Genomic DNA, 25,619 nt, shown 5'->3' on the forward strand with positions numbered 1-25,619 from the left:
CACACCAGCAGCCAAACGCTCCATTACAGGTTCTTCAACGGAGACACTGCCAACAGACAGAGACTCCATCAGTATGAGCTTCTCAGGATCTTAACAATGCAGTTTGACCGTATTTGTAGAGGCTTAGAACTGGAAAGACTTGAGTAAATGATTCTGAGGCAAGCTAGCCCTTTAACCCTAAAAAACTGCTGGATCAAAGGCCTTGAAATGATCAACATGATCAAATTCTGCTGTTAAACCTGTTTCACTCCATCTCCTCATCTCTTCTGTCTCTGATTGATAGTTTAGTGTGTTTTATCCAGTAGAAGCTCTTTTAGTGTAATTGTAGAATCGCTTCTCATGTCTTTCTGCTGTCAATTCTTGACTGATTTTGATCAAGTAAAGGTCAGAATAACTGCAGTCATATGTCCAGATGAACTCTTACTGGACTGAAGCAGCTCAGCTTTACTTGATTCTCCATCAATCATTTTCTAGAAAAATCAATTCGTCTCAAATCTGATCATCAGGATCTTTTGAGGAGCGTTTGTTTCCAGAAGCTTTACTTTCTCTGTTCCTCAGCGGAGGAATGATCTTCATCTCACATCTTCTGAGGAGCGTTTATTTCTCAGCATTGCATTATATGTTTGGATCATTTACATCTCATCTTATATTAGAGCGACCACTGATATTTAGATCATTTTATGTCAGTATCTGTTTTTTCCTCCATATTTTCACTATATAAGATTATATTAGTCATAAAAGCCTCAACAAAACTTATGCAATATTTTTTTTTAAAAGAAAGGTTATTTAAACATTCATGAAACTCTTCCATTAAAAAAAACTCTGTTATTTAATTTGCCAGGCTTTACAGGGTTAAGGCTCTTCCAGAAGCCACACAGAAACTTGCATCGCAACAAGCTCAGTGAAAAACTCCAGCTGAGTGGCATGTTGACTATAAATAGGGTGAATTCAGATAAACCGGCTGTGTGTTTGGCTTCACCTGTCCACCGGTTTCCCTCGTTCTCCTGCTCGTAATCTTTACCTTCCGCTGCAGTGATTGTGTGTGTTTGGAATGGACCTTTATCTGATTGGAGTGATGAATTATTGAGGAAGCAGAGCTCTTTAGATACAGTGTTTGGACTCGTCAATAATTCAGGTTTCACCCTCTTCAGCAGCAGGTCACGTCTCTCTTCCGGTCCGAGATGAAAGTGCTCAAGAAACAGACCATTTGCTCCGTTTCAAACACGGGATCATCAGGAAATCTTCCTGAGGTCTTTTTGAGAGTCATGAATATTTCAGACGATGCTGTTTGTGTGACGGTTTTGCCTGTGTGAATGGATCAAAATCAAAATGTTCTTAATGGTATGTTCTGTTGTGTTCAACAGAAGAAAGAAAGAAAGAAAGAAAGAAAGAAAGAAAGAAAGAAAGAAAGAAAGAAAGAAAGAAAGAAAGAAAGAAAGAGAAAGAAAGAAAGTCATACAAATCTGAATGACAAGAGGGTGAATAAATGATGACAGAAAGATTGTTTTTGGCTGGACTGTCGCTTTAATGTCAGATAGACACTTGGTCAGAGCTGTCTGTCTCTCGTCAAGTGTGTCTGTAATGATGCAGTAAATAGCAGCATCACTGGTGTTTTATGTGGCATTAAAGTGGTGTTTGTGTTCATTAGAGAGAGACGGAGACCCTCCATCCGCTGGACGCGTCATGATCGGAGGCTTTCACAGCAATTACTGCTAATTGCAGGATTCGTGTGTGTGTTTGCTGTAAGTCAAATACAGCGCTGTGTGTGTGGGACTCAATGATGGGCTGAATGAAGGAGACAGAAGCACAGACGCTTCTGTGAGAAAAGTGAACAAAACCTCTGCTTCTCCGTGTTGTGTTGATGTTGAGCAGATGGACCCGATGTGGATGATTTCTTTCACTTTCACTCACAAATTTGATTTACATAAACCTGCTTGAAAACAATGATTAGTGTAGAATTTAGTTGCTAAACCACAGTTCCTGATTGAAAGACAGATAGATGGACAGATGGACAAACAGAGAGATGGACAGACAGACAGGTACATGGACAGATGGGCAGCCGAACAGATGGACTGATGGATGGACAGACAGACAGATAGACAGACAGAAAGACAGACAGGCAGATTTATGGACGGATGGAAAGACAGACAGGCAGACAGACAGAAGTCAGCTGATATCTGAAGCTGAACTTCAGCAGTTAGAGAATTGGACAGTCAAAGCTGCTGTAAAGGTTACACAGCCATAAAATAAATAACAGGCACATCCTCGGACGACCGGTTAACACTCACACGACCAAACAAATAAAGCCAGCAGCCACTGCACTGACCTTCAGATAGAGAGAGGAGAAACACACAAACACACTGCTGCTGCGAGCCATTAACACACTCTGAAAGAGCCATCTGTCTGTCTGTCTATCTATCTCTCTGTCTGTCTGTCTGTCTGTCTATCTCTCTCTCTGTCTGTCTGTCTGTCTGTCTATCTCTCTGTCTGTCTGTCTATCTCTCTCTCTGTCTGTCTATCTATCTCTCTCTGTCTGTCTATCTATCTCTCTGTCTGTCTGTCTGTCTGTCTGTCTATCTATCTCTCTCTGTCTGTCTATCTATCTCTCTCTGTCTGTCTGTCTGTCTGTCTGTCTATCTCTCTGTCTGTCTGTCTATCTATCTCTCTGTCTGTCTGTCTATCTATCTCTCTGTCTGTCTGTCTATCTATCTCTCTCTGTCTGTCTATCTATCTCTCTGTCTGTCTGTCTGTCTGTCTGTCTATCTATCTCTCTGTCTGTCTGTCTATCTATCTCTCTATCTTTCTGTCTGTATGTCTATCTATCTTTATGTCTGTCTGTCTGTCTGTCTATCTATCTATCTTTATGTCTGTCTGTCTATCTATCTATCTGTCTGTCTGTCTGTCTGTCTATCTCTCTGTCTGTCTGTCTATCTATCTCTGTCTGTCTATCTATCTCTCTGTCTGTCTGTCTGTCTGTCTGTCTGTCTGTCTGTCTGTCTATCTATCTCTCTCAGTCTGTCTATCTATCTCTCTGTCTGTCTGTCTGTCTGTCTGTCTGTCTATCTCTCTGTCTGTCTGTCTATCTATCTCTCTGTCTGTCTGTCTATCTATCTCTCTCAGTCTGTCTATCTATCTCTCTGTCTGTCTGTCTGTCTGTCTGTCTGTCTATCTCTCTGTCTGTCTGTCTGTCTATCTATCTCTCTGTCTGTCTGTCTATCTATCTCTCTATCTTTCTGTCTGTATGTCTATCTATCTTTATGTCTGTCTGTCTGTCTATCTATCTCTCTATCTCTCTGTCTGTCTATCTATCTCTCTGTTTGTTTGTTTGTCTGTCTGTCTGTCTATCTTTCTCTCTCTTTGGCTGTCTGTCTGTCTGTCTGTCTTTCGCTCTGTCTGTCTGAACCCCATTTCACTCAGTAAAGGAGCAGGTTAGGGTTAGTTATCCATCCTAGACGAGCTGCTGATGGTGGTCCAGAGGATGCTGTTCAGATTTAGAGCTTTATGAAGTTTATGTATGCAGATCCGTCAGGAGGAGGAGAGATCGATATCAAACCCATCCTCATCCATCAGACGCTCAGAGGATACCTAAGTCCCTGCAGAGATTTCTGGGATACTTTAAACATGATTGATGTGAGAGAGCAGGGAGCCTCTGATGGATCGTGAGTCCGTTACGCCTGTGGTCTGACACTCTTCTAGATGCTCTTATTCACAGGGCTCCTGACTGTGACTTTTTGCGACCATTTTTTTTTTTGCTGGTTTTGACTTACAGCATTAAAGGATTAGTTCACTTTTAAAAAAACTTTTGCTGATAATTTACTCACCCCCACGTCATCCAAGATGTCCATGTCTTTCTTTCTTCAGTCGAAAAGAAATTAAGGTTTTTGATGAAAACATTTCTCCATAAAATGGACTTCATTGGGACCCAAACGGTTCAAGGTCCAAATGACAGTTTCAGTGCAGCTTCAAAGGGCTTTAAACGATACCAGACGATGAATAAGGGTCTTATCTAGCGAAACGATCGGTTATTTAAAAAATAAATAAAAAAGTTTAAGTTTTATAAGCACAAATGCTCGCCTTGCTCTGTTCTGTGATGCGCGTTCGTGACGTCACGTAATACGCAATTACGTGGAAAAGGTCACGGTTGAGGTAGGCGGAAGTACCGAGTCAGTAGGCTTTTTAATATTAAAACACCCAGGATACGCACACGAAATGGGCATTTTAAACGATAAACTGACACAAAGACATTTGAATATGTGTATATGGTCCTCCTTCCGCACATTTGTAAACACTGACTCGGTACTTCCGCCTAAGTCAACCGTGACCTTTTCAACGTCATTGTGTATTACGTGACGTCACGAACGCGCATCACAGAACAGAGCAAGGCCAGCATTTGTGCTTATAAAACTACAGACCTTGAACCGTTTGGGTCCCAATGAAGTTCATTTTATGGAGAAATGTTTTCATCAAAAGCCTTAATTTCTTTTCGACTGAAGAAAGAAAGACATGGACATCTTGGATGACATGGGGGTGAGTAAATTATCAGCAAAAGTTTTTTTAAAAGTGAACTAATCCTTTAACCGCACAACCACCGCATTAACCAACTCATTAACGCTGCCATTTCTGTTTCATATGAGAAACATCAAACGGCAAATGAAAAAAAAGCGTAACAAAACTAATTTTTTTTTTCATATAAAAATTTGATTTTGCACTTTACTTTTGTTATAAGTAGTACATTTTGTATTGCACCCAACTGCAGCTCAGTGCTTTACTGTCAACTGCACATTACCTAGAAATAAATGTAAAATTATTAGTAACTGTACTTAATGAAAAAATAATGATTTTTATGATTCAGTTATCTTTTTTTTTAATGCCCCCCACACTCCACCCCCCAGCTCTACCAAATCTGTTCCTTGTGCCACCATCTGTAGATCTTAGTGGCGCTGGTGCCACTGCTCTCAAATGTTAGTCTGGAGCCCTGAGATGAATCATCCCAGAACAGAGGCACTAGAGAAGTGTGTTTATCACATCACATCTGTAAGGAGAGAGGGTCAGTCAGACAGAACAGACGGCAGGTCGTGACCTTTGACCTCAGGGTCACTAATGGACGTCTGCCGCGAGGCTGCTGAACGCGTCTGTCCTGCGCCATTACCTGCGCCTCTGTCTGAACTGGTGTGTGTGTGTGAGAGAGAGAGAGTGTGTGTGTGTGTGTGTGTGTGTGTGGAGCTCATCGTTTCTTCAGAAGAGCACAGAAGGAAGTTTCATTCATGTCTTTGTTTTCAAACAGTTGTTTCAGTAGTTATTGATATCGCTGGAGGTTTATTTCTGTGCTGATATTGACTAGTTTCTGCAGGGAATACAAGCTGCTTGTTAGTCCTTTGGTTCAGTGAAGGTGTTTGCGGCTGAACGAGCTAATTGATCAGTGTGTGTGTGTGTGTGTGTGTGTGTGTGTTGGTTCAGTGCTCTTCTATCTTTAGTTTTTCTGGAGGTGTTCTGATGGGTTTGTTTCCCTGTTAATAATTCAGAGCCCAGGCGTCCCTGCAGAGACTGAGACCCACGACTCCTCTGTGAGACTGTGATTGGCTCATATGAAGAGCATCAGATCTTTGTGTTTGATCTCATCTGCTCTTGTTCAGAGAGCCACTTCATTCCCATACGCTGATAGCATCATCAACAGGCTCTCGTTTGCATTAATGCATTAGGCGACTTACATCGTATTATCAGTTCATTCATTCCCTGGGAATGGAACCCACAACCTTGGCATTGCTAGCGTCATGATCCATGCAGGCAGAGTTCATGTGATCCTTTACTGTGAATCGAGTCGCTCTGAGATGCTGGACACCAGATCATGAGCGGCTCATGTGTGAATGAACACAGTGCCAGGATTCAGTTCAGAATGCACCGAACTATATTACCTTTTGGGTTTTATTTTGATTATTCATGCTTTTCTTAGAGTGAAACACAGTCCAGGAGCAGCTTCACATCAACATTCATGAAACAAGAAACAAAAACATATAGTTGTAGACAAATAAAAATCTTCAGTTCTGGTTCGGAAACTCAAGCTGCGTCAGAAAACGCTATGGGAACGCCTTTAGCGTGACCACGCTCTGAATCACATGTGTAATCAGTCCAATGGAAGGGGGAGATGTCACGGGCGGGGTGACGTAGCGACCAGGAAGCTTAAAAGCACGTGCGGTGGAACCGGCGTCAGCATTCTGTCATTCAGCAAGCACTCTGTGTGTTAGTAAGTACATTCTCGTTTTGTGAGTCTTATTTGGTGTTGTCTGTCCCCACATCACATTATGTCCAAGGCCAAAGACAAAGACCAAGCATAAAGGTGGTTCCTCCCTCGCCGCTCTCGATCTCCGGAGGCTGCTGGGCGGGAGCAGACCCCTCCGCATACCAGCTCCTCATATAGGGAGAATCAAAAGCAGAGTGTCGCCTCTCGTGCGCCCCCGCAGAGAGACAGAGATCAGTGGCGCTCTGTGCCGGGGACTGCTAAGCCGAAAACGGATGTTATTCAGGCTAGAAAGTCCTCAGTGAAGAAGCCCTGATGCGTGTGGCTCAGGACTTCTGAGGGCGGCCACTACTGGGTCACACGGTACACTGTTCCAGGGCGCAGCCGTCCCCAGTGAGCACTCTTCTCAGTTCTTTCCGCCCGGAGACGTAGCGGAGCTGAGAAACTCGCCACCTCTTCGGAGGTCTCTAGAGCAGCCAATTACACCAGAGATCAGTCTTGAGAGACTGACTCCCTTAGTAGACTATTTAGCAGCGTGGAAGCAACTGCCAAATGTGTCTCGTTGGGTCCTGCACATGGTAGAAAAAGGCTATCGTATTCAATTCGGTGCCCCACCGCCACGCTTCAGCGGGGTCATTCCTACTCTGGTCGGCCCCGAGCAGGCTCTGGTAATGGAACAGGAGGTGAACACTCTGTTGAGGAAGGAGGCCATCGAGGTGGTCCCTCCTCACGAGAGAGAATCCGGGTTCTACAGCCTGTACTTCATAGTTCCAAAGAAGGATGGAGGGCTGCGTCCTATTTTAGATCTGCGTCAGCTGAACTGCTCAGTCATGCGACTGAAGTTCAAGATGCTTACACTAAAATAGGTCATGTCTCAGATCAGGTCCGAGGACTGGTTTGTCACGATAGATCTAAAAGACGCATACTTCCATGTCTCCATCCTTCCCACTCACAGGAAGTTCCTGAGGTTTGCTTTCGGGGACGAAGCATACCAATATTGGGTTCTTCCCTTCGGCCTAGCACTCTCACCCCGCATTTTCACAAAGTGTGTGGATGCTGCGCAGGCCCCGCTGTGGCTCCAGGGCATCCTCATACTGAATTACATTGACAATTGGTTGACTTTAGCTCAATCAGAGCAGATGGCCACTTATCTGGGTGCGATGTGGGATTCGACCACGATGCAGGCACGTCTGTCCCCTGCTCGTATCGAGTCGATCCTCACGGCTGTCAAGAGAGTGGAAGAAGGCCAGTCACTCACTGTCAAGCAGTTTCAGAGACTGCTGGGTCTCATGGCAGATGCGTACAACGTGATACCTTTTGGCCTGCTGTACATGAGACCCCTACAGTGGTGGCTCAAGACCAAGGGGTCTCCCCGAGGGGAAACCCGCTCCGTACTTTCAAGGTCATGAGGCCTTGGTCATACCTCATGGTCATGACTTTGACCTTGAGGTTCAAGGTCAAGGTCAAGGTCATACGTGCCTTAGACATGTGGAGAAAACCTTGGTTCTTTTCTCAGGGCCAAGTGCTGTGAGCTCCTTGTCGCCGTGTAACGTTCTGGCGAGAGTGCGCCGGGACGGGGTCCGTCTGCTACTAGTATCCCCGTTCTGGCTGGGCCGTGTATGGTTCTCAGACCTGATTTCTCTCCTCGATGGCTCTCCATGGGATATTCCCATCAGGAGGGACATCCTCTCACAGAGTTGTGAAAGTTGTGGGTGTGGCCCCTGAGGTGGCACAGCTCATAGCTTCCAGTCTCTCAACCGAGGTTGTTGAGACCATCCTCCAATCCAGAGCTCCCTCTACGAGGAAACTGTATGCCCTGAAGTGGAGACTCTTCAATTCATGATGCGGAGACCGCCAGCTTGACCCAGTCAACTGCCCGAATGGTACAGTTCTGGCGTTCCTACAGGCCAGTTTCTCCGCAGGGTTAACCCACTCCACCATTAAAGTTTACGTGGCGGCCATTGCGGCCTACCATGCCCCTCTCTGTGGTCAGTCAGTGGGTAGACACCCCCTCGTTACATGTTTCCTGAGGCTGAGGCCCCCAGTACGGTTCCGTGTCCCCCCGTGGGACTTGGCTGTGGTGTTAGAGGCTATTTGCAAGACTCCCTTTGAGCCCATCGAGGAGATGTCGGATCAACATCTCACTATTAAGACTGCCTTCCTTCTGGCTATTTCCTCGGTCAAGAGAGTTGGTGATCTACAGGCCCTCTCAGTGGCCCCTGCCTATCTCGACTTTGTGCCCGGCATGGCCAAAGCGTTTCTCTACCCTCGAGCGGGGTAAGTGCCTAAAGTTCCCTGTTACACCACAGCCCATTGTACTACAGGCCTTCTGTCCTCCTCCCTTTGGGCAGCCAGACCAGCAGAAGCTTAATTGTATGTGTCCAGTGCGAGCACTGGGCACGTATGTCCACAGAGCTGCCCTGTGGAGAAAGGCGGACCAACTGCTTGTGTGCTATCGTCCCCCTAAGAGGGGTCTTCCTGCCATGAAGCAGACCCTCAGTCGGTGGATAGTCGATGCCATCTCTCTGGCTTATGAGTCCTCTGGTCTCTCCTCGCCTCTGGGGGTCAAGGCTCACTCGTCTCGAAGTGTGGCAGCCTCCAATGCCTTCTTGGCAGGTGTGTCTATGCAGGACATTGCAACACTGCAGGATGATCCACACCCCTAAACTTTGTCAGGTTCTACGGCCTCGACATGCAAGCTACTCCCGACTCTTTTGTTCTCTCATCCTAGTACACACTAGGCAGGGATTTGTCAGTCTGGCAGCATGGGCATCTCGTTCCCATAGCGTTTTCCAACGCAGCTCGAGTTCCTGAAGGGGAACGTCTCAGGTTACACATGTAACCATGGTTCCCCGAAGGGAACGAGATGCTGCGTCTCGATGCCACACTTCCGGCATCCCTGCCAGCACTTGCTTCATTCCTAGAAGCTGACGCCGGTTCCACTGCACATGCTTTTAAGCTTCCTGGTCGCTATGTCACCCCGCCCGTGACGTCTCGCCCTTCCATTGGAATGATTACACATGTGATTCAGACCGTGGTCACGCTGTAGGCGTTCCCATAGTGTTTTCCGATGCAGCATCTCGTCCCCTTCGGGGAACCATGGTTACATGCTTTACCTGAGACGTTTCCTATTAATTGACTGTGATGTTTTTACTCTCTGTGTGTCATGAGGGTCTCCAGTGACATTTACTGAACGCACAGAAAAATTTATAAATAAACAAACTGGAGGAGATAAAAAAAAGAGATGCTGCTCAATAATAGTCTGGGACGGACGAGCGATGAAGAGCGATAAAGGAAAGAAGGAAATGTCAGGCGTGACGATCACAAAACAATCAAACGCCCGCAGAGTGAGCCAATCGATCAGCATGACAGCAAATCAACACACTGTGTGTGTGTGTGTGTGTGTGTGTGTGTGAGTTCTGTTCTGTTCTCTGTGAGTGTTTGGGTACGTCGGTCTGGTTTCCGTGTGTTGGTCTGGTCTCTCAGTGTTTCTGCTGTGGTTGAGGAATCGTGTCAGTCTCTGCTGTCTGGTTTCAGTGGGCTGATTGTTTGATGTGTTCATGCTGCTGAAATTACACACATTTATGTGCTTCAGATTCAGTTTGAGCAGCCATAGAGAAGGAGAGACACACACCATCAGAACATATGAGAATAAAGCACCACCACAGTCAGGACTGCATGATTAAAGTAATTTTATTTTATTGTCAGATATTACATAAGTATTGTTGTTGTTTTAAAGCAATTGTTTAAGAATATTATTATTATTATTATTATTATTATATGTCAAGCATTACAAAAGTAATGTTGTATTTATATTGTATTTGGTGTTTTTTTTTTTTTTTTTTTTTTTTATTTAGTAATACTAATAATGAAAATTATTATTAGTATTATTGTTTTTTTATGTATTTGTATATTTTGTTTTAATTTAAAGTCTTATTGATATATACAATATTTTGGCCTAGAACCTCGAATTTGTTTTTAAATTGCACTTTTTAATTTTTATAAGAAAAATCTAATTTTGCACAGAGGGATTGATGACTTCCATCATTAGAGCAGAATGAGACTCGTTAGTTGCATGTTTCCTGCAGTGATCACAGGATGTTGATCAGATGCTGAAGTGAGTGTTTAATGCAAATCTGAGCACTAATGATTCCCTCACACTGTTATTTGAGGCTCAACGTACAAGTGTTAAAGAAACACACTCACTCCCTCACACACACACACACACACACACACACACACACACACACACTCACACACACACACAAAAACTTCTTCATGTAGAGTCTCATTATCGTCTCTGACCCATTTAGCAGCGATGCAGCTTCTGTAAACTCCTGACTGCAGCACAAATGAACGTTTGTGTGTGTGTGCTGTTTGAATGTGAATGTGTTGTAACTGTAGGTGAGATGGTGCTGTGTTTCAGCTCTTTTATTAGCGTCAGATCGTCTCCCGTGGAGCTGCATTAGCGCATCTCTCCTCTCACTGGTGGCTTTATTAGGGGCCAAGCACCGAAGGGTGCGAAGGCACCTATTGTAATCTTTAGCGTTCTTATTCTTCTTCCATTTCTTCCGCCGAAAGTCGATGGCAGCCAATAGAACCGATTGCGGGAAAGTTGCTATGCTATGCTTAGCTGGTTTTTACATACCAAAACAACAAATTTGAGGCATGATGCTAAAATGACACTTGAGGCTGTATCTCTGCAATGCTTTGACATATTGACACCAATCTTTGTGTGTGCCATTGTCAACTCACACAGAACACACCATATTGACTTGATATCAGCGCCACCTATTGGTCAAACGTTATAAGCAAATAAATATTTTTTTTCAGCCGTTTTGACTAAGTTAATCATAAAATGGCTTCAATTACTAATTTCTGCAGTTGTTCTGATGCTCCGTGCTGTGCTTAGCTGATGTGCTGGGCCCCGTCATTGCTGCTTGCAGCTATATTTGTTTCTGTTTCTTTCTTCCGAGCGTCTCTGGAGCTCTCAGCTCCTCTCTCTAATGATCTAATGATGCCTATCACACTGCTTGTACTGTTCTTACAGTATATAATCTGTTTACAGTATGTGATGTTTCATGATGAATGAAGAACCTGCTGCGTGTGTTAGTGAATATTACCATTGAAAAGAAATGTCTTCTGCTCAACAAGACTACATTTATTTGATTGCAAATACAGTAAAAATCTGTTAAATATTATATGAAAGTAAAATTGTATATAAAACTGTAATTTATTTCTGTGATCTGCAGCTGTATTTTCAGCATCATTACTCCAGTCTTCAGTGTCACATGATCTTCAGAAATCATAATAATATACTGATTTACTGATCAACAAACATTTCTGATTATTATCAATGTTGAAAACAGTTGTGCTGCACAATATCTTTGTGGAAACAGATACATTTTATTTTTCAGGATTCACAGAAGAATAGAAAGTTCAAAAGAACAGCATTTATTTGAAATAGAAATCTTTTGTAACATTATAAATGACTTTACTGACACTCTTGATCAATTTAATGCATCCTTGATGAATAAAAAATATTAGTTTTATTAGTATTAAATTCTTTAAAAAGTCAATCAATAAAATCTTTGTGAGCAGCAGTATATGGTTAAGGATTCAGTCATCCACTGGTCTTGTTAATCATCCGATCATTAGCGCTGATAATTCAATATCACTGTATTTGTAATGAATGTTTTCTCCGATTTTCCGTCTTTCTGCGTATAATTTCACACACATGTAACACACAGTGTGTTTGATTCTGTCTGCTCATGTTCTTCACAGTTAATTTACTCTGAGATGATTTGAGCTCTGCACTAACTCAGTTTGAAGCGTTTCGCATTAGCATGAGGACATGAAGCGCTTGCGATTTCAATATTTCATTCGTCTTGTGTTGTTTATCCGCACTGGATGCTTTATTTAGCAAAACCCCATTACAGGGTGAAAAACAGTCTGAGTTCTGCGGCGGCAGTCAGGTCTTGACATTCAGCCATAGCTAAAAGATTCTTTGTGCTTCATCAAATTTTAATAAAGCCCAGTGTTTTAATGGCCACGCAGGGCCGGAGCGGATCTGAAAGCTTTTTTTAATTACATGGCCGAGAGCCGCGTCTTTGTTCTTGGCACTGAATGATGCCATCCTGCACTTCTGAAAACTTTCTTTAGCTGTACGATCATAGCTTTTAATTGCATATTGAAAAACGCTGAATGAATGTCACCGGTCGTCATGAAACATGGTGCGCGCTTGAGTTTGACTCATTTATTCTCACACCTTCAGCCTGATGCTTTGACTCTTAAACGTCTTTGAAAGACAGCATTAGCCGTCATTATCACCGTCAGTGCAATTCATCACCTAAACCAGTCACACGCAGTTCAACTAAACTAGTGCAGCCTTATCACAAACTTATTACAGAAATACACTTTAAATCAATATCCTTTAAATGAGGATACTTAAGTGTGAGCTGAATGTAATGTTTTTGGACACGTAACTGCATGTTATTTAAAATTTTATTAAAATGTATTATAGATTAAATGTATATTAAATGCATATATTAAAAATAGACTAACTTTAATATTGAATAACTCATTACAGTTAAAATTAAAATCAAGTTCTTTGAATGTGCTTTAGTATCTTACACAACCAGGGTTATTATTGTTGACTAAAAATAAACTATTAAAAACATTTTTATTAAATGAAATAATGCTGAAATTATGAAAACCCGTTTCCACCACTGAAGAAAATATAAAAAAGTTGTGACTTTTTATCTCAAGATTCTGACTTTTTCTCAGAATTATGAGTTATAAAGATTGCGAGAAAATAAAAACTGATATGTTGTCAGAATTGCGAGTTTATATCTCACAATTCTGAGAAAAAAGTCAGAATCTTGAGATAAAAAGTCACAACTTTTAAATTTTTTATTCAGTGGCGGAAACGGGCTTCCATATGAAATAAAATAAATGCAATGAAAAAACCCCAAACTAAATGGCAGCTAACTTGGCTACTAACTAAAATAAGTTTAAGTTGCATTGCAAGTACTAACTGGCAAAAAAAAAGAATCTGAAATAATAATAATATCTGAAAGAAAAAATGACTGAAATAAAAATAAATTAAATCTATATAGTAAAAGAGCACAAAAGCACTTCATTTGTCTTCATTTCTGCTGCTCTAGAGACACTGATATATCTGTGATATTCTTACCCGATCAAACACAGAAACATATATTCTCATATCCATTCACACAGCTGAATCTGATTCCATCGACGAGGAGAGCTTGTGCTTTGGCCTCTGGCTGTCGGCGGCTGGGATGATTGGATTGAGAGCGGCGTGTTTCTAAATGGTTAGTGTGGTTGTTATTGTGTTTCGTCCTGCGGCTCTCTGCTGCTCCACTGGGCCCTGTAGGGTCTGCTCTCGAGGGCCGTGTGCCGCTGTGATTAAACTCACTGGATGCTTTCAGCTGGAAGTAATGAATTACACATTAATCCTTCTAATCTATTGCAAACACGCTCCCGCTGTAAGTGCACATGTGTGTGAATCGGGACAAACCTCTGGTGATCCCATTTCTCTGTAGCAGCTTGTGTTCCTTGTTTTTGCCGCTGTCCTGTCCTGATGGGGTTTGTCCTCGTCCCCGGGGCATCTCACCTCATCGACGGTTGCCATCTGTTGGGCACAGATGAGGCTGTTGGTCTGTTTGACATGTCCTGAGTGAGAATGAAATGAATATAAGTTTAACTGAGTTTTGATTTGTGGAAGCAGAGAGCCGATGCAGTGAAGGTGGTGATGTGATGATGCTGTCTCAGTTTGGTGTCAGTGGTTGTCAGATCATGGTCACAGTGATGTGATAATGTCGTGTCAGTAAGGTGATGATTTGCTGTCAGTAATCCCTTGTGAAAAAGAAGAGCACTTAAGTATACTTTTATAAAGTGTACTTATTGCAGAAATAACATACTTTAAAAGAACACACAAGTACAAATTAAATGTTATTTCCTATGCTTAAATACATTGTATTTGTAATTAACTTCAAATGTATCACATTTTAAAGTGATATTAAATGCTATAAGTTGAACTTTTGAGTGATTTTTTTTTAAACACTTAAGTGGTACTTTTTAGTACATCTTTATATGTACTTTCATAATTGTTTCTAGTGTCTTTAAAATATGGTTAAAGTGTACTACTAATGTACTAACAAGCAATTAATGTTAACTAAAATATACTTTAGTTAACAATACACTTAAGCATGAATTAAATGTAATATTTTTGACCACCTAAATGCATGTTATTTGTAATTGATTATTACAGTTTAAAATTACATTAAATGCAGTTAGTTGAACTTTTGAAGGATATTTTTGAAACACTTAAGTGGGACTTTAGTATATTTTATATGTACTTTGAAATATGGTAAATATGTACTTCTCAATAAGCAATTAATGTGAACTAAAATATACTTAAATGTCATTTCAATGTACTTCAATGTTATATATATCTCTGGCAATTAAGTTGAAATTTAGTATAGGCTATTTCAAATTTTATTTAAAAAATCTCTTAATTACCTAGTTACAATCAACACAAACACAAAATGAAAACACACTACATTTATTGCCAAAACAATCTCTAAAACAAGAAAAACCCAACACTACACAAAGCTGCAACACTTTAACTCACTTATTAGAAAGAGTCTGGAGAACAAAGCAAAATCACTTACACACCAAAGTACCTAATCTCACCATCATAGAAAACATCATTCTGTATGATGTATAAGCCCGTTTCCTCATTGGGGACCTAAAAATGTCCACAAGGTCAACATTTACTGGTATCCTTGTGGAGTCATTTGGTCTCCATATAATATAGGATTACTAACACACAAACACACACTTATTACAAAAAAATAAAGAAATCAAGAAAATCATCATTCGTACAACAAATGAGACCTTATAGTAAAACATTACCAAACTGTGTTAATGGTACCCTCAGTTTCACAGACAAGGCTTAAGACCAGCCCCAGACTAAATGTAATTCTGAGCGGTCTCAACTGAAAGAAACTTGCACTGACTGATCTTTAAAATATCAGTGCCTTTGTTTTGTCTCAAGATGCTCACCAGTAATGTTAATGAAAATTACTTAAATGTCCTAATTGAACTATGGCCTAATCTTGGTTTATTCAAGTCAAATCAAGTCACCTTTATTTATATAGCGCTTTTAACAATGTAAATTGTGTCATAGCAACTGCACAATATCAAAAAAGGAAAATAGTGTGTCAATAATGTAAAATGAAAAGATTAAAAAAAAAAAGATTTCAGTTAAAGGCATTTCATTATTGAATTCAGTGATGTCATCATCCAGCTTAGTTCAGTTTAAACAGTGTCTTTGCAATCAGGTCGACGATATCGCTGGAAATGAAGTGTCCCCAACTAAGCAAGCCAGAGGCGACAGCGGCAAGGAACCAAAACTCCATCAGTGACAGAATGGAGAAAAAAACCTTGGGAGAAACCAGGCTCAGTCGGGGGCCAGTTCTCCTCTGGCCAAACAAACCAGCAGCTTGTTCCAACTGCAGCAAAGTCAGATTGAAAGGGCTCAACTGGTTCCAGTGGTCTTTCCCGATGGCTGTCTAAGTGGCGGGGTCCTCACTGGGGATCTGTCTCTAGCGCTCATCTCGGTGTCCTGGTCTCCGCTGACGTTCAGAGCTGTAGAGGTCGTCTCTGGGTGCTAATCCACCATCTGATCCGGACACGGACTGAGAAACAGAATAGAAACAGACAAATATTATCATAGATGTCATTCTTCTTACGATGTAACGAGTACATCATGTGTTATGAGGAGTGTTCCCGGTTCCGGTTGATCTAATTAATGCAGCCTAACAATCCTTTAATGGATTTGAATAATAGAAGTGTTTTAGTGTGTTATCTGTAAGCCAGGTTAAAGAAATGTGTCTTTAATCTAGATTTAAACTGACAGAGTGTGTCTGCCTCCTGAACAGTGTTAGGTAGATTGTTCCAGAGTTTGGGTGCTAAATAGGAAAAGGATCTGCCGCCCGCAGTTGATTTTGATATTCTAGGTATTATCAAACGGCCAGAGTTTTGAGAACGCAGCAGACGTGGAGGACTATAATGTGATAAGAGCTCGCTCGAGTACTGAGGAGCTAAGCCATTCAGGGCTTTATAAGTAATTAACAAGATTTTAAAATCTATACGATGTTTGATAGGGAGCCAGTGCAGTGTTGACAGAACCGGGCTAGTCTAGTCACAGACAATCTAAGTCCTGTCTGTGAAACCAGGCCATACATTTTCAAACCTTTACTAGCACCAACATTAAACAGAACCGAAAGGTTTCTTCTAAAATCTTACTCCAGCATTAGTGAATGCAAGTTTGACTAAATAAATAAAGTAATTAATAAAAAAAAAAAACAATAATAAAAAGAACTCCAAATGAATTTGCTGGGACGTGGTGTTTGTCAGTGTCCCAGAAGCTCTTCATCGGCAGTAAACTTCAAATGTCATGAAGCTGCACACCATCTCTCCACCGTCTCTGTGAACGGAAATGTTCCAAATTCCTTGAGGAAAGAAAGAAAGAACAATTGTTATAAAACATATCCAGTCATTATAAATGGTTCAGTTGAGTGAAAGCAATAGACACAGTTGCAGTCCAAAGTTTATATACACCGTGCAGTATCTGCAAAATGTTAATAATTTAAGCCTTGCAGAATAAACTGAAGCATCGGAGCAGAAATTGCTATTTTTTTGTAATTCTACCCCTCTACCCTCTTACTGCTGTATGTACACTTTTGACCACATCTGGATCACCTAAGAGGTGAATTTCCTCAATCATCAGGAAACATCGCAGTAGATGCTGGGAGATGTTCCTGCAGATTTCCTGATCACACCATCTTCACTGGCACTGGGCTTTAAAAATAAATAACATTTTTACAAACATTTTTTATTCCTACTTTACAGGGAATAAAACATAGCTTTATCATTTACCCAAATATACAGTCAGGTCCATAAATATTGGGACATCGACACAATTCTAACATTTTTGGCTCTATACACCACCACAATGGATTTCAAATGAAACGAACAAGATGTGCTTTAACTGCAGACTGTCAGCTTTAATTTGAGGGTATTTACATCCAAATCAGGTGAACGGTGTAGGAATTACAACAGTTTGCATATGTGCCTCCCACTTGTTAAGGGACCAAAAGTAATGGGACAGAATAATAATCATAAATCAAACTTTCACTTTTTAATACTTGGTTGCAAATCCTTTGCAGTCAATTACAGCCTGAAGTCTGGAACGCATAGACATCACCAGACGCTGGGTTTATTTATGGACCTGACTGTAGATAAATATCCCAAAATCTATGAAAATGAAGAAAGGTACCTTAAATGTGTTCCCCTCATCTTGCCTTGCAAGCTTCTCTCCTGTGTTTACTACGACTGACACAGCAAACACAGCAAACCTCTTCCTTTGGTGTGTTACCTGTGAAATATATGATGATTAGAGGGGATCTGTAAATGCACAGGTGGGAATATAGTACGTGCAAATGGAAAAGATTCAAAGCATTTAAAATCCACAGGGATAGTGAGTTAATATAGCACTTTTATCTTGTCATGTGTGATCAGGGTGATCTAACATCACCTCTTCAGTACTGGTCTGTGTTTCCACTGTATCTCCAGTAACACATCTGTACTGATCCTGCAAAATGAACAAAAACATTACATATTACAAACACAACCAGTAATGGAACATCTCGCTCTTCAAATAAACAAACAAACAAACAAAACACATTAACATTATTTCTAGAGGTGGCTGATATTTTGAATATTACTGCTGGTTATAATATTGATTATATACATTAAATATTATCGTTTAGTTAAAATATGTTATTGTATTTTCAGCAGCCCAATTTCTTGGTCCACGCACGCGATAAGATTCCAATATCAGAATGCATTCATAGATCAATTATGACACGATTAATTCCCCTCCTGAGTCCATACAGCAAGAACTGCCGGGTGTGAATGACAAGACTAAACTAAGAATAAAGAAAGCTTATATCAAGATATACTTGATTCATTATGTGCAGTAATAAAGTCTCATCCGTAATCCTCTGTTGTTGTTTGATCAGCGAAGCTCCCTCGCGCCGCGTCGCGATCACAGAAACATGGCGCGCGGTGCATTTCTCAAACTCTGCTCAAGTAGCTCGCCATCATGACGTAGTGTTTTTGGCGCATGAGCATAAAACAAAAGAGATACTGTGTGTAATTAGACCAAAGACTACTGTTAGACTCCTTCATGACTCATTCTCCTAACTAAAAGTCAGTCATTTTTTACAGTGCAGTGTAGCCTAGTCTAATTAAAATCAAACGTATTTGAATGCAAATTAATTTTGTTTAGATCTGTTAAATTTTTGCTTGCAATTAATGCAATTAAATGTGTGTTTAAGTGAGAACAACATAATTATATTTAAAGTAGTCTGTACACAGATGTTAATTACAGTACTATTACATACAAATACAGTACTCTCATAAATGACACTGTATCAAATGTTGTGTTGAAAATTATACTTCATAGAGTTCATAGCACAAATTTCAACAATAAGTTTTATTGGAGGATACTATATAAGAAAGTATATTTAAGTTTAGAATAAAAATCAATTTCAAGTACATTAATGCACATAGTATATATTATAGACTAAATACATTTAAAATACATTAACAAATGTAATTTTGAAGAACACACTTAAGTTGAAATTAAAATAAATTATTTTACATGTGCTTTAGTATATTGATAAATTTATCAAAATAAGTGTACTTATTTAAAACACAATAAAATCATAATTATGTAAAATGTATAAGTAATACTTAATTATACATTATTATAAAGTGCATTTTTAAAAAGTGCACTTAAGTATGTTAAGACCTATTGTCATTAAAGTGTACTCTCTTTAAGTACACTTAAGTGGCCTTTAATTTAGATTATATTATATTATCTGCAAGTGCACTTTTTAAAAAGTATACTTTTAATAACTGAAATACACAAAAAGTGCACTTTTACTGCAATTAAGCACACTTCTTTTTCACAAGGGATGTGATATCATTGCAGTAATGTGGTGATATTGTGTGAGTAATGTAATGATATGCATAATGATATGTCAGTAAGGTGATTTGGTGTCAGTAATATGATGGAGTTCATGTCAGTATTGTGATGTTGTGTCAGTTATACACTGATGTGCTGTCAGTAATGTAATATCATTGCAGTAATGTGATTGTGTTGTGTGAGTAATATAATGATATGAATGTCAGTGATAGTCTGATTTCAGAAGTGGACATTCAACCGAGACTGCCTTGCTCTTAGTTGTTGAATCCCTAAGACTAGCAAGAGTGGATTCTTAATCTTCTATACTTATCTTGCTGGATCTGTCTACTGCTTTTGACACCGTTAACCGCCAGATCCTCTTGTCAACCCCATTGGTAAAGGGCATCTCAGGAACCGCACTCCAGTGGTTTGATTCTTACCTCTCAGATAGGTCCTTCAAGGTATCTTGGAGAGGTGAGGTGTCAAAGTCGCAACATCTAGCTACTGGGGTGCCTCAGGGCTCAGTTCTTGGACCACTTCTCTTTTCTGTCTACATGGCATCACTAGGTTCTGTCATTCAGAAACATGGCTTTTCATATCACTGCTATGCTGATGACACTCAACTCTACCTCTCATTCCATCCTGATGATCCGACGATAGCTGCTCGCATCTCAGCTTCTAACAGACATTTCTTGCTGGATGAAGGACCATCACCTTCAACTCAACCTTGCCAAGACAGAACTGCTTGTGGTTCCATCAAACCCATCGCTTCATCACAATTTCACCTTCCAGTTAGGCTCATCAACCATAACTCCTTCAAAAACAGCCAGAAACCTTGGAGTTAAGATTGATGATAAGCTGAATTTCTCAGATCACATTGCTAAAACTGCCTGATCCTGCAGATTTCCTTTATTAAACATCAAGAAGATCAGGCCCTTTCTTTCAGAACATGCTTCACAACTCCTTTGTCAAGCTCTTGTTCTATCCAGGCTGGACTATTGCAGTGCTATCTTGTCAGGTCTTCCAGCCAGTTCTATCAAACCTTTACAATTAATGAGCCGAAAAGAATGCATGTCACACCTCTGTTGATCAATCTGCACTGGCTACTAATAGCTGCTCGCTTAAAATTCAAGGCATTAATGTTTGCCTACAAAACCACCTCTGGCTCTGCACCCCTTTACCTAAATTCATTACTTCAGACTTATATGCCTCTAGAAGCTTGCGTTCTGCAAGTGAACATTGCTTTATTGTTCATCTCAAAGAGACACAAAATCACTGGACTTTTAAATGAAATGTTCCCTTCCTGCCCAACTCAATCCCAGCAGCTGAGTCCTTAACCATCTTCAAGAAACAGCTGCAATCACATCTCTTCCATCTTTATTTGACCCTCTAACTCTAGCACTCTCTATTATAATTCTATTCTAAAAAAAAAAAAAAAAAAACTTGTTCCTTTTAGACTTGCACTCTATTAATTTACTAACCGCTTTTTTCTTTATATAAAAAATTAAGTTTATTTTAATTTTCTTTGTATTTATTATACAATTAAAAAAACACTATTGCCTTTGATAAAATCGTCTGCTAAATGACTAAATGTAAATGTAAATGATGTGATGATATGTTAGTATTATGGTGATGTTGTGTCAGTAAAGTGATATACTTGAAGTAATGTCCAACGATCAGTTGTTTGATGGTCATGTCAGTAATGTGATAATGTGTCAGTAAGGTGATGATTCTTTTTTATCAGTAATGTGATATCATTGCAGTAATGTGATGATTTTATGTTAGTGTTATAATGATGTGTCAGTAAGGTGATGCTGTTGAAGTAATGTGTAATGCTCAGTAATGTGATGGTGTTCATGTCAGTACTGTGATGTTATGTTAGTATCACGGTGATGTTGTGTCAGTAGGGTGATATAGTTGAAGTAATGTGTAACGATCAGTAGTTTGATGGTCATGTCAGTAATGCGATGCTGTTGTGCCAGTAATGTAATATCATTGCAGTAATGATCAGTAATGTAAGTCGTGTCAGTATGGTGATGTTGCGTCAGCTATACGCTGCTGTGGTGTCAGTACCATGGTAACCATGGCAACCGTCAGGTGGTTGTTGCGAGGTGCCCTCAGTCTGATGAAGACCATCTGCAGATCACACCAGGTGTAATGTATGTTTAATTGGAGCCGTTGCTGTGAGCGAGGCTGTTTGTGTCTTTTAATTAGACTAATAAATTGCTCTCATTATAGAGTTTGATTTCAAATAGAGCTGGAAGCAGATGTGGATGTGAAGCGCACCTTAAACACGTCTCTGTGAGTCTGCTCAACTGCATGTCTCATCACATGAGTCAGACGTGACACAAACAACATTTCCTCATCAGACTCTCAGTTTCCGCGGGTTTGTGTTTGAGCGAGATGCTGCTGTGGTCTCTCAGTCAATTTGAATGAATTCATGGTGTGGAGCGTGGAGAAGCGTCCGGTGCTGTGATCAACAGCTCTGTCAGCCGCTCAGATTTCAGGGCAGGTTTAGGGTCTGGTTCGGGACTGGAGCAGGGCTCATCAGTCTGTTTTCATCTGCCTCTGATGATTTATGGGTTAGGGTTACACGTGTTTCTTCAACAGTAACTAAAGATGTTGATCGAGGAACAGACGTGGGTGTGTGTTAATGGTTTTTCCTCTTGATTTCAGCTGTTTTCATCATCATCAGTTTGAAAGGCAAGGGTTAATTTGAGTTAAATTAAATCACTGGTCACTAGTTAGCAGGTAATTTCTGATATCTCGTGCATTGATTTAATTATAAACAGAGTTTCTTCTTCTAATAATGAGCCGTTTCTACACTGCAGGAGCAGCACAGAGTGTGTTTACAGAGACACTGAAGCACAAAAAAATTGTAAAACATACCAAAGACTTTCTAAAAGTCTCTGTGTTTGTATTCCATGTGCTGTTTGTGGAAATGAGATCTGGTTCGAGGTGGTTTGTTAGCACTGTTCGTACTTTTCATTTAGTGTCAGTCAGTGTTATGTTAGTGTCACTGAGATACCATTATAGTTTTTATGACAATTTGGACATTTCCATGTCAATTATAATTTTAGTTTTGATGTTTAAGTTAAAGTGATTTTTATGTGTTTCTGTCATTTTACTTATAGGTAGGACAATAAAACAATAGACAGACAGACAGACAGACAGACAGACAGACAGATAGACAGATAGATAGATAGATAGATAGATAGATAGATAGATAGATAGATAGATAGATAGAGATAGATAGATAGATAGATAGATAGATAGATAGATAGATAGACAGACAGACAGACAGACAGACAGACAGACAGACAGACAGACAGACAGACAGACAGACAGATAGATAGATAGATAGATAGATAGATAGATAGATAGATAGATAGATAGATAGATAGATAGACTGGATTTGAAGCTGGTTGTGAGTGAATGTGTCTGTATTTTGTGAGTCAGATGAAGTTAGCTGATGTTTAGTGAGTTGTGGATGGTGGTTTGAGTGTTTGTTCTGTGAATCCGCTGCTGGTTTATGTTCGGTCTTTGAGCTCCACACACAAAATGGCTTCCCATGTTTCCTTTGTGACAAGATGTCTGGCCTAAGAGGAGATCTGCTCTCTCTCTCTCACACACACACACTCTCACTCTCTGATGGAGGCTGTCTCCGTGTCAGGAGTTTCCGTGTGTGTTTTAGAGATGTAAAGTAGGTCATGATGGAAAACGGCCTGATTTCTTCTCAGTCTCTGAAGCACTGCTCTGCTTGGGTCTGCAGCTCGTTCTGATCGAGACACTCAATCTCTTCATGCATCATCAGTCTCGTTTAGCACTGAAGATCATGTGGCTTTATTAGATGATGTACAGTACTTCATAAGATCACAGTAACTTGTGATGATGTTCATTAATGTTGTTTGGATGCTGTGTGCAGTTACAACACTGTTCAGTGTTCAAGTCTCTTCTGTTCACCGAGGCTGTGTTCATCTGAACAAAAATACAGTAAAAACAGTCAAATATTATTCTAATGTAAAACTGAATTTACTGTAAGACATGGAATGCCACGGAATCTGCCAAAGTTTGGAATAATAAATCAAAAGCAAGTCAGTATGCTTAAATCAAAATGTAATATGTAATATAAAATACTATTTAAATATGAGTACTGTGTTCTGTGAATGAATGACGCAAACGCGTGGTTTTGTTTACTACACACAGCGTGTGTGACGCTAGCAGTGTTTTCAGCGTCTGCCGCCTCAATATGTCAGGGTTGTGGGGAGAAGGGATGAGGCGAGGACTCAGTACTGCAGAGAATGGCCTTTTATTAATAAAAGTAAACAAAACCAACCAAAACTACCCCGTAGGGCAAAAACAGGACAGCTGGCAGGCTTGGCAAGGCAGGACAGGGCACGGCAGGGGAACATACGAAGACGAACTCGCACAGGACTGAAAACACAAGGAGATTATAAAGGGAGCAAATGAGGAGGGTAATGAGGTAGCAGGTGGGGCAAATTAACCAATAATCAGGAAACAAGGTGGGTGGGGTCAAGACAATTGACGAGAGCACATGGCACATAGAACTAAACAAGACCAGCCATGTGCTCAAACAAAAAAAAACACAAGCACATGGCCAGCAAAACAAATCACTATCCATGTGCAAAACAGGACACGAACACGCAGCTAATCAGAAGACTCATAAGCCGCATGTTAACAAAAAACAAACATGAAAGCACGCAGCCAGTGAAAAAACACCAGCTGCGTACAACACAGAGCAAAACAAAACGAGAAAGCACACGGCCGAAACCGAACCGCGTGCCGAACAAAACACACACACACACACAGGACAGAGGAGCGCACGGCCCGAGCGAACTCGAAATCGCACGCTCCCCAGCAAGAATCAACCTGGAGCGTGAGTGTCCGAACCCCGACACGAAACCAGAACAGAGTCTGAACAAGACCGGAGTGCTGGGATCCGAACACCACGCCCCAACATGAACCAGAGCACGCAGACAAGAGAGCGCAGCTCGAGCACACTCGCGCTCACCAGAAAACAAGACAAGAAGGGAGTGTCAGGGCTCTGTCACAAACCATGAATAAACTGGACCGAAGTGAGAGAACCCTGACACAATATATGAATACATAAACACATAATCTCTAGAACTGCTCTGAGAGCCACTTCATCAGCATTTTTAAAAAAATACTGAAAACCTCTCGTCATATCATATACAAAAAGAAATTTAAAGGGCTTCACAGCAACCTGTCAAAATAACAGCTCGGTTTAATCTGTGACAGAAATATATTACTTCATGTAATGAGAGTACTACTACTATTATTATTATTAAAGCAGTATTTTTTATAAAATCAATTAATTAGAGATGCTTTTGATTAGTAATAAAATATAAATCATAGGGCCTTAAAAATGTATTTTTGTTAGACTTTTAATAAATTGCTGTTAAATTGTGTGTGTTTAATGATTTGATTCATTCATATATATATATATATATATATATATATATATATATATATGTATATTATTATTATTTAACCATTAAAGCTCGTCTAGAAAAATTAAAACGGGGGGAAAAAAACAAACAGAATCCAGAAAAATTAAATTGGGTCATTCCGTGTCAAATCAACCAGAGGTCCCCAGCTCAAGATTCTGCTAATATTTATTCTGAAGAAAGATAAGCATGTATAGTGATGGAAGCCAACATATTAAATATCATGACTCATGGAAAAAGAAAACAAACAGGGTGCGCTCTCTGTCTCCTTCTCTTTTGGTATCTTTTGTCTCTATTTGGTTCAGATCCAGAGATACTACAAGCTGATGTTTACAGCGTGTAGACTTGACATAATGTCCACGATTACAGCGTACGAGTGGCCCTCGTTAAAATATTGAACGCAATGTGTTTCCGTCTGGTCCGCGTCCTTTAAAAACTCCAAACACCGACCACACGTAAAGCAAAACCGCGTTAAGCTGACCACAAAACGGGCAAAACGTCCCTCGGCCGCAGTCCATGTTCGGTCACCATAAACTTCATTCACGCCATATACTCCACATTGACAACACGAATTGACCGCGCTCACCAACAACACCTATCACCCGCTTTCACCTCGCCACTTCCGGTATGTGCTACATTCCCTTTACAACCCAGAGCGAGTCCTGTCAGTGTTACCATATAATAGTAATTTTTTAATATATCTGTATAGATTTAATTAATTTTAATTAGATTTTACTTCAACTTAAATGTATTAATTACTTTTTACTTCAACTTCATTTTCATTGAAGTTGTTAATTTAATATTTACATTTTATTTGAGCTTTTATTTTCTC

General features: G+C 40.3%; 1 protein-coding gene across 4 annotated transcripts in view; it reads left to right on the forward strand.

The window, feature by feature from the left end:
- nrxn2b (neurexin 2b) overlaps positions 1-25,619 on the forward strand; it is a 711,451-nt gene that overhangs the window by 601,714 nt on the left and 84,118 nt on the right. The window lies entirely within an intron of this gene.

Source organism: Barbus barbus (genome assembly GCF_936440315.1).
Source record: "Barbus barbus genome assembly, chromosome: 1".
In the NCBI taxonomy this organism is placed as follows: Eukaryota; Metazoa; Chordata; class Actinopteri; order Cypriniformes; family Cyprinidae; genus Barbus; species Barbus barbus.